The sequence below is a fragment of the Mya arenaria genome, chromosome 1 (assembly GCF_026914265.1).
Source record: "Mya arenaria isolate MELC-2E11 chromosome 1, ASM2691426v1".
Classification (NCBI taxonomy): Eukaryota; Metazoa; Mollusca; class Bivalvia; order Myida; family Myidae; genus Mya; species Mya arenaria.
In genome coordinates, this window is record NC_069122.1 from 17246037 (window position 1) to 17257236 (window position 11200).

Sequence of the window (11200 nt, forward strand, 5' to 3'; positions counted from 1 at the left end):
TAAAACAGGCATGAAAGAGCAAAATGCCATATTAATTGTAATTCGTCAACCATAACTTAATAATCTTTTAGTGTTGTGCGGAATGAAAAAAGTAACAAGTTGCAGATTTGGGCACTTTCAGGCATGTTTTTAGTCTTGTAATATTTATTTTACCGACAAAGTTTCGTGAATATAAATTAGATAGATAGATCATTATCGCTATCGTAACAAAAATCGCAAACCTTATCAGGTAATCTTATGGCAGTAATATACCACCATAGATATCTAATGGACAATTAATGTGACTGTATAAATGTTCTTTCATTTGCGATGAGGAGGTATATTATTATAACGATGATGATAATATTTGCGACGGGAGATTTCGGTTAGTGTAAAATCATACATATCCGTGGGACATTAACTTTCGTGGATTTCGTATGCTGGCTTATTCACGAATTCAATATCCCAACCAAAGTTTTACCGTTGGTAAGTACCGACATCATTGTTTATCATACTCTTAATATATTTTATTCTGAATATTATTTAACCTTAATAATAATAATTTAAAGTCAAACATTCGTACTTGCATTCAGTGTTTTGTATGACATCGCCGGATATTATAACAAGCTGAGTATCAACCTCCTGTGCAGTACATATAAAACGTGCTGATTATTAACCTCGTTTGTATAAGCGTCGCCACTTGATTTTGTTTCTTTGGTGAAATATTTAATCGATTTTTATGCTTGCAAAATACTTAGTTGACACCAAAGGGCTTCACTATTTTATATCCTTGATGTGGGTGTTTCTTTATTTATGACCCTTAAATTACCGATCAATGACATGATTATATATGTGCTAATTGACATATTGTCCCCTTGAATTGTCATCAACTGCCTGACGTAGATGATGCATAACACGACATCGACTCATGGAGAATTTGCAGACGATTTAGGATCACAGTTTCGATTTTTTTTATTTTATCCAAACAAAATGCAAATCCACGATTTTAAGTACCCACGAATTGTCCTTTTTCGTAAAACCGCGAAATTTCCAGCCAAAGGGTATAAATCATCAGGATTTTACAACTTTTGTAACCTTTTGAAAACATTTTATGCAAAACTGTCACTAGGTAATGCATTCACTCGTTTGTCAAGGAAGTGTAGAAAAAAGGAATGATGTATTTGAGTGTTTTATTTCACACAATGAATATAAAACAAACGAACTATTAAAAATGCATGTGCATTGCATAGAGCTTAACATATTAGAAACACAGATAAAAAAATAAGTGTCACAGACAAAGTATATCTACCACAAAAAAAGTGTCACAGACAAAACATAAGTGTCACAGACAAAATACAAATTACACAGACGAAAACATAATTAACACAGACAAAACATAAGTACTTATATTCTAATATACTTATATTCTAATAAAACACCTAATAATAAATAAAATGATTATTTCATAAAGATGCAATATACGAGAAATACGAGTAATATTCCGTATAATTATATGGTTTTTATATTACCCTCTTTAAAATATAATTGACTTGATTACTACGGCATCATTATTATTTATTTTTTTACATGTAGCTGTGAACTTTATATATATATTATATTTATTTCACACACACACATACATGTATATATACATATATATATATATAAACAGGTGCAAAACAATAAAATGTAATGAGTAAAAAAGGAGTAGTGTTCAAAAAATGATTTGTAAATTAGGCAAACATGTTATAGCAAATTCAAAAATTCAAAAATCAACAAAGTTATAATGACGGAAAGGTGTCAATTTATGTTGTTGACAATTAGGAGGTATGACAAGAAAGGGGACTCGTGACCTACACCCGTTTAAGTCGCACATGTCACTGGCAGAAAAGATGTGTCGCCGCGATAAACTGATGTACTTTTAGGATAACATTGTTTCATTAGATGAGTGATAGTAGGTTTTTAAAGGTCAGGGGGCATTTAAGTTTAGAGAATAAGATTTGACGCAATTGCTGACATTTCTGAAGTTCAGCGGATTCGATATCGGCTTCGATTTTAGATTGGCCATACGAACATAACGGTGCGTCGGCTAGAGCATTATGTCGTGTTTAAATGAACTACAGGAAAGAATAAACGGCCGTGAAGGATATGATTTTTTTTTCAGACAAATATTAAAAAGCGGTTTAGGCTTAAGATGGGAAACATGATTTATGCTTATTTATAAACTGCAAGCCACGGCTGTGAAGTGACGATTGGAGGAAGGAGATTTTAAGATACCAATCTTGGGTTAAACCCACAACAATACTTGATATACAACGTTGGACACTAACAAGGTCAAGCTGGATTCAAATGATGTACTGAACGTTTTTTCGAGTATAACACCAAGTTCAGCAAGGTCGGATCTGCTGAATCCAATGTCGCTCATCGAAAGATGTTGACGTCGTCAGACGTCTTTTTGATGGTGGACATGGTTGGTTACGGTGGAAAGGGCAGAGCTTTTGTAAACAAACGTTTTTATTTCCTTCATTGAACAAATTTATAAAAACGCCATCGACGATACCTGCTCACTCCCAATAAATGTTTTGAACGAAAAGATGTTCGGATTCACCTTGCCAAAGGCCCACTATCAGTCGATAGCAACTCTGCTTACACAGTGTTTTGTTTTATTTAGTTTGAGACGTAATCCAAATTGTCATGCGATGAAGTACTAACAAAACGAAGAACAGTTCAAGTTAAATTCCTCCCATGTTATCTATGCATGTCGTTTCGCAAAGGCGTTACGTCTTCGTATAAACGCAAACATACCAGTCGATTGACTTCTTCTGGCTGCAAAAAAAAATATTTCATCAGCAGCAGCAGCAGCAGCAGCAACAGCAGCAGAAGCATCATCATCAACAACAACATCATCATCATCATCATCAGAAAATACTCTATATGTTTAAATCCTCAAGGGACATGAAGTGCACCAGAAAGCATCTTTCATTAACAGTTATTGTTTGCTTTATTACTGTTGAATTCAAGAAGATACTGCATGAGAAAAATATTCTTAAATTTGAACTGATACATATTATAAGACGTTTGGCGTTTAACATTATCACATTATCGCTTCGATTCGTGTTGCTTTACACATATTCACAGTATTATAAACTACCTGCAAAACTCCGAATAATTGATTGATAATATAAGAAGTAAACAAGACATTTAATATTATGTTAAATCATATCCATGCATAATGCAAAGGTTATTTATACAGTACAAATATCAGGTACTTACATTGTATCTGACAACGTGGCTTCATTTTGTCCAAACTTGGTTGATATTGTTCGTTTATTGTTGTCCCCAACGGTCAAGTAGCACGTACTAACATTGTCTTTGACAACGTGTCGTCGTTTTTCCTAAATTGTTTGATTGTGTTCGTTAGTTGTTGACCTCAAAGGTCAAGTAAAACGTACTTACACTGTCACTGACAAAGTGATTTTTTTATTGAACTCCCGAAACTCGTCGATGGTCTTCGGTGATTGTTTTCTGCATACTTGTAGGATAAATCGGGTGTCTACAATAAATCGTGGAAAAGTTATTGATAATTAGCATATATTAAGTTACATTTACCTGCATTGATATTATTATGTGCTTAAAATTTATTGAACGAAATAAACGAGACAGTAGAAGTGTATTCTGGTACATTAAGCATGTTTTGTATGTAACCGGCCCTGAGATAACTTGGAGGCTTAGAGTCGCTCACATTAGCAAAATGTTTATATTTTGTAACCCTATTGCAAAGCAGCGCATACACTGCACACATGAAAGTACTGAGCAAATGTTAGCCCCCAAACACATTAAGTTAGCTTTAATTGAACCAAGGCCAGTTATTACCCATGGATCGCAATTAATAATTTTATTAGTCGAACACGCTGAACTAAGTGACAGACCACGTCAAAATACTGTACAACAATATTAATATTTAATAGCTTACAAAGTAAACAGTTAGAGGCCCTTTCTCTGCATTTAGGCCGATGTCAATAAACTATTGCACTTCGACTGACATTATTCGTCATCCATGCACGGTAAATTTGAAGAGCTTTGTCGGAAAAAGGTTCACAAAGGTGCATGCTATTTTTTAATTTTGATTAGGAAAACATACTTATGATGAGAAACTGAGCTGACGTTTCATACCCTACCAATATGATAGCTTGAGCCATTCACAAAATCTATCACTCTTTTATTAACATTGCATCTATCGTTCACATAAAGAACTAAAGCAAATAATGAAAATACAATTGATTATTATATATCTTTTAGTCGAGTGCTGTGCTTCTCATTGTCCTCCTAATGTTTGGTCAGGTTACAGGTGTAGTAATATCTGTTAACTCTTTATCTTTCATTGAATGAAGTTTCAGAACTATGATTACATATTTAGAAAATTGATAATGGCTCATTGATATTATACAAATCCATAATAATATGAATTATAAGCCTTCCTGTCATGCCGTTCAATAAGCCCTTTGTAATTTCAAGTAGTGGCATTGATTTATGATTAATAATTTTGTTCTGAATTCCATTGAATGATACAAAGTCATTCACTTACATGTACACATACGCTGTTAAATATGTTGCTACCACTACAATGTAATCGTTCAAGTTATATGTTTGTTTTGCTTAACTATTTTCAAACTATAATTTAATCGGTTAAGGGCCTACCACAGTGCAAATGTGGGTGGAGAAGGTCAAACATTAAAATGTTTCAAACGTTCATAGTCGATTTAGTTTTGAGGAGCGATCTTTCTTGGGAGTAAAACATACATTCTTGGTGACAGGCTTTAGAGTAGTAAGGAATTGAACACATTTTACAACAGAAGATTTGATCAGATTTTGGATCAAAAAGCGTTCACATTCGTTCGGAAAAGTATGTCCACATTATTACTTTGTTTTTGTGTCAAAATGCCCTAAATGACTTAATCAACAATGTATGATAGTTCTTGACGATGTATTTTCAAAAAAGAAAGGTATTCAAATAATTGTTTATTGGGTAGTACCGATAATTCATTCAATAATCACTTTGTATTAAGACATTTCCGGGAAACGTATGTGCTTTTTCATAAGAAATCTAATAATATCTTCTTTCCTAAAAATTGCTCAACACCTAAATACTGCTTCACATGTTGCAACGGATATATGAATTGTACTTGCTACATAATGAACCTCAAAACTAAATAAAAAAAATATTTTTTAAATATTTTAAATGTTGGTCCTTCCAACGACGTCGAAGCCTGCCCTTTCACAAAATGCATGTTTATTATACTACCTGAATGTTTTGTAATACGTTATTCTTTTCCTTTAGGCCACAACAAATTGATCATTTGTTAGTCGGATTTTTCAAAACTTATATTCAAATACACTGTATCTTGGATAACAACCATTCGAACATATTTTCGCGAGTTTTTTTTTAATTGTATATTGCACTGTTTTGTATTCATACATATATAAGTTGTAAATGTATAGAAATAGTCTGTATTTACACATATAGTATAATATAACATCAGTTGAATCAGCATATTAAACCTTTTATAAGGAAATTGACTGTTTTAATTTTCTCAATTTTTGTTCTTATCGCACTTTTTTTTCTTTGACCGATTAATGATAAAGTTTCGGAAACATGTAGAGGCTGTTTATATCATGACCGGTGCCACATCTGGTTGATACTGATTAAATGATATTGTCTTACAATTCAATCATTTGAATATTGTTTTAGAAATGTTATTTTTGTTATTAACATTTTCCATCATCTGTCTTATGAAAGTCACTTAATTTATATCATGTGCTTCAAGTAGTTCAAGCTAAGACCTGACCCAAAATTTGGAAAAGTTCAAATTATTAATATCTCTTTCTAGTCTTAATAAGATTATACAGTTTTTATGCTTTTCGCTCGCCTCTGATGCCTAACGAATGTCGAAAACATTAGGTTCGTTTGAACTTAATGGATGATTTCCAAAGACCCCTACTTTCTTTTTAGATACAAAAAAGATTTGTAATTATCTGAATAAAAAAATAACAATTAAAAAAATCCTGCGACGAAGTTACGTTGTATTGTTAAACACAACAAGCAAACTGTATCATTGTAATTGTTTTAAATAGTTTTAATCAGTTAAGTTTTCATTAATTTAAAATATGCTTTTATTAAGTACCATAAGTGTTCCATATACCTTAAGATTACGCCACGAGATATACGCCGCCATTCTATTGTAGTCAAAGGCAAATATGTCGTCCTTTTCCTGATAACGTCAGCTTTTACTTTAAGTCCTGTTTCCTTGTTGCTCTATACTGTAAAGAATTTCCATTCGTACGTGCATTAAGCATTTGTACTACAAGCTTACTATATATCTAGATACTAAAAAAGGTTTGTTTTCAACATTGGTAAACACATGGACAATTTAAATAAAAATATAAATATGATCATATTTTTAAAATATCTCTACAGTCATGTAGATTATTTTTTTATTCGAATACCCAACATTCCGGGAGGCGTTCCATTTTATGTTTAATATGTATATTTGTCAAACTATTTCAACATGATTACGAAACATTAATTAGAGCAAGTTAAAATGTAACCATATTCTGTAAGTACCTTGCTTTCCAACGCGAATATAAATATGCTAACACCTTTCCAATAACTGTCTCGAAGCTTTTCGTAAAATACTCAACAGCTCCGTAGAACAGGAGTTTTATAAAAATAACAATTAGAACTACACACAGAATAGGCATGGATTGTGACAATATACGACGGATTGAAGACCTCTCCATATCACATCCTTTTATAAGCCCGCTATCCTGTTAACCAGTTTGTAGTTCTTAATCGTAATTTGTGGATGTCATTGTACCGTCACTCTGAAAGCAGACATTGAATTACTTTAAGAATATTATTCTTAATATTATGTATAATAACATTTTAGCACAGGCTTATGTGGAATGCGAGGACAATTTGAATTTTTGAAACATACCAATAATCCAAATGATTTGACCACAATTCGCATAACATTTTGTAGGAATAAGGTGTCAGTTGTCGAGTTATAGAGGTGTCCGCTTATCACCCAGGAGATTGTAAGTTTGTTTTCAATCATTTTTACATGGCCTCTCAAAAAGGACATAGTACTGGATTCTTCCCAGAAACAGAATTGAAAGTGATTCATATCAGATTTAAGCTGTCTGCACTTTTGAACTAAAATATATTAGAAAAAAAATTAAACATTTCAAATGTGTATTTCAAAACAGTTTGCCCAATGAATTATAAACATATACTTGCCTTAGTGTTCCTGTTAAGTTGAAGTTAACTCTAAAGTTTATTCAAAAGTAATGGGGTCAGTACACCGATTTAATACCAAACCCAGCTGTCTGTGCTTAATAAGACAGATAACCGATTTAAGGCTGATAAGTTACATGATATATTCAAACTTCATTATCATGTATCTACAATTTTTGAAAATCGAAGCCAGTCTCTTCCAATCCCTTTTGTAGGTATATGATAATTGAACCGGCACTGTCTGATAGGCTGCTTTGTTTCTAGATATGATTGATGAAATGTCGGCACTATAGTTCCAAGACACTACACAATGGCTGTATTCGTTCTAGAATAAAGATCCTGCAGAGGGATAAATATCAATAATATGAAAACATCAAACACGATTTGTTAGATAACACGGTGTTTTACTCCGATAAACCTGTTTGTAGTTCATAATCTTTGGTTTTGCATTAAAGGCCTTATATACGACCAAAACAACTTAAACTGTAAAGATAAACTTTAGTGTATGTTATATATACGCCAATCCCATAACGGGCAATACGAAACGACTTGTATTTATTGAATGTAATCGATATTAGACTGTTTAGTCTGTTGCATTGGAAAGTGTTCATTCAGCTGCATGAAAATACCCAATAAACATTTACAAATAGCAATGAACTTAACAGTTGCATGCATCAGTCGGTGTGCACACCTTCGCTGTGTGTCGAACTGGGGAGGTAATTAATTTCGGCAGGCTCAGAATGTATTGTCAATACCTGTGTTACTCCTATTCTACTGGTTGCGACGAATGAATCACTTGATGATATTTCAACATATGTCGGATTAGTCGCATTGCTATCGTTGAGCTTATTTTGTGAGAAAGCACCTTCGATTTTCTTTTTTTCTTTAAAATGACTGCAACCCTCAATTCGCTTTCCAATCGTTCGTTGTCGTACAGCTGTAGTACACCGTTTCGCTGATTCAAAAAGAAGCTGGCGATTCATAGCACAAAAAATCAAAAATAGATGGGTAATACACATGTTCTGAACTAGCGTGGGGGGAATTGCGGACAAAAAAAGACACTTTTGAGTATTTTGGCCACTCAAATTTAATAAGCGAGTGTAATTCAAGAAATGTACAAGTAAAGGCGAGCTAACCTTACAGATTTTCTAAGAAAGCTGCGTCGTTATCAAACATCTGTTTTCAAAAGAAATATAACAACAATTATATTGGATATTTTTTTATATAAGATTATACATCCTTTTGACAAATCTGACACGTTCTTTACAAATGTTTAAACACTCTTGTAAGATAAGCATTGTATCGGTTAGACTCATACAGTCACGATACATCTTGCTATATTGTATAAACCATACAATGCCCTAATAAACTCGTTCAATACCATAGGTACTCGAACCTTATTGTACCAAAACCTTTCGTTTTCGCGCATTTGCCGAATTATAATCGAATAAAGCATTTATTAATGTCGAGGCGACTTATGCAAAATTGTAACGGCCTCGTATTGTATATAGCTAAAATTATCGACAGATTGTCGAAGAACTGCAGCTCAATCTTTGCCAAAAACCTATAGTCCACTGGCAAGCTCTATCGCGGCTCTTATCGCAAGATTTCGAGTGAAACAGCATGACAAGAACATAAGCACGCGGCATACGAAAATCAGGTCAAGACAGTTTTGTCATCGCTGAAACACACAGTGGTTTTCTAATTTGTTTACGACATTGAAACAAGCAATAATTCACTGATGAACTAGTTCAGACAAATTGAACCTGCTTTGTTCATAATTGGGAGCAATTGGTGCATTCTTTCAGAGTGTATTGCCATGCACTTTAGAGAGCGTTAAATGAGATATGGTGACCGTACATATACCTACGTATTCACTTAGAGATTTAGTTATTCTGAATAGAAAAGCAATACCCTTAGGTTAGTTTTCCTTAAAGATATTCCAAGGTCAAGGTTAGCAGCATAACCATTATGAGGGTGGTATTTAAAGACAGTATGATTGTGATTATGACACAACAAATATCATTTAAAACTAATTATAGTCACGCTTCACATCGCCATCTTAAACAATGCTACGACAATCAGAAAGAAGCATTTGTTGTCGTTAAAAAATACATTTTTACAAGAAATAACACAAGGTATGAGACAACATAATTTAATGCAACATATCACGGACATAAAATTAAACAATAAAAACGTAAACATGTATTGACTGAATAAAACTCTACAACAACATTTGTGCAATCCGAACTTTTTACAACTGTTCAAAAGATATCGATACAACAATTTTTCCAATGTGCGTAAACTCCGATATTCAATTGTACTTTTTAACAAATAGTGTCTAACCAGACAAACAAACATTTTAAATAAATTTTACTTGACGGGATAATTAAATAACTAACATGTACGGATTCCAAAAAAACAAAACGTACGTGTGTGGAACGCGATATAAAAAATAATCATCATTGGATAAACACATAACGTTTTCTGTATTAATCAATTTCTCTTTTGTTCTGGTAGCGCGCGTTTTGTTAAACAGTTTTTAAACATCATGTGAATGTGAACATTTGAGCAAGTGTGTAAATAAACGTATATACTTTTTGTAAATATGTGTATGTAAGTTTTCAGTACCAACCCCGACCACACGACGTGAGATCAATTAACACAACGTTTAAACGTTCGGGTGTATCCCCGGCAAAGATGTATTTAATTATATATGGATATCAGTAACAAATCTCTTTGTCATGAAAATCTCCACAATTAAAATAGCAAAATAAGGACATGTAATGATCATTACGTATAAACATATTAGTATTGACAATTTGAATTAACTTTTTCTTACTAGCGGTTCGAAACCGTTTGCAAAAGGTACGTTTAAAGATTATTCCAAATGGAAGCATCTATGAGTAACCTCCTTGACAATAAGTGGGTATCTAAATCATACATCATATTTACTATTATTTGATTTGTAACACATTTCATAAAATGAATGAACCAAATGATAGAGAGTATATGCAAACATTCGAAGTATTAAATTGTATGGGAGGTAGTTAAACTTTACATACATAACAATCGTGTAGTAATTTGTACTAGTCAGATGAGGTATTAGCTTTAATGGGGGCATCCTTAGAACAAGACCAGCAATCGTAACAACTCGGCCATCTCCGGCAAGCTTCGAGATAGACCTCGTAAATAGTAGTAAGGATATACGAAAGTGCGATGCGGCTGCCGGCGATTAACACCGTTTTCAATCCGCGTAAAGAAGGCCCATTGTAACAACAAGGAAATGGATTGTGTTAAATTAAATGTGCTTGTTTAAGAGAAAATATTTATTGTAACCTCAAAGAATGTTCGTTTTAAAAATATTTAGATGTTTCCTTATAGTTGAAGCACTCTATTTCCTCTAGAAAAATCGTGAGCACACAGAAAATGTACTTGACAGTCATTGAAATGATCATACGGTTCATGGCATGCATGAATCATTACATCGGATTAAATGCATGCATGGACTAAATGTCAACATTTTCTCAACAGTTATAGGAATACCCTATGAAATGTAAGTTTTAAGTCATACTTTGCCGTGTTATTTTTCACACCATGCCTTGCCATTAAAACAACATTACTATTCTGTAAAATCATTAATTTGCCTTGTGCAGAGTTTTGTGTGGTAGGATGGGTGTGAGCTTGGCACCCAGTCAGCTTTACCAGCTGAAATCTATGCATGCCTTTACTTCAGCATTGTTGGGTTTGGGCTGCAGATTTTTTTTGTGTAAACAGTTCTGTGGGGTTGGGATGGGGCGGTGACTATCCACGCAGTAAGCTCAATTGTTAGAGTACCAGTACAACGTTCATGTGGATATGCACCAGACAATTGTAACCACGCCCCCCCCCCCCCCCAGGTCTGGGGAATAGTGGGGACTTTGACTT

General features: G+C 33.5%; 1 long non-coding RNA gene across 1 annotated transcript; it reads right to left on the reverse strand.

The window, feature by feature from the left end:
* Nucleotides 1-1155: 1155 nt before the first annotated feature.
* Nucleotides 1156-6857, reverse strand: LOC128236240 (uncharacterized). Its single transcript, XR_008261298.1, has 4 exons — nucleotides 6602-6857; nucleotides 6180-6297; nucleotides 3253-3532; nucleotides 1156-2805 (listed from the first exon to the last, which is right to left on the reverse strand). It is a non-coding gene; the product is annotated as an uncharacterized LOC128236240 (long non-coding RNA).
* Nucleotides 6858-11200: the final 4343 nt, after the last annotated feature.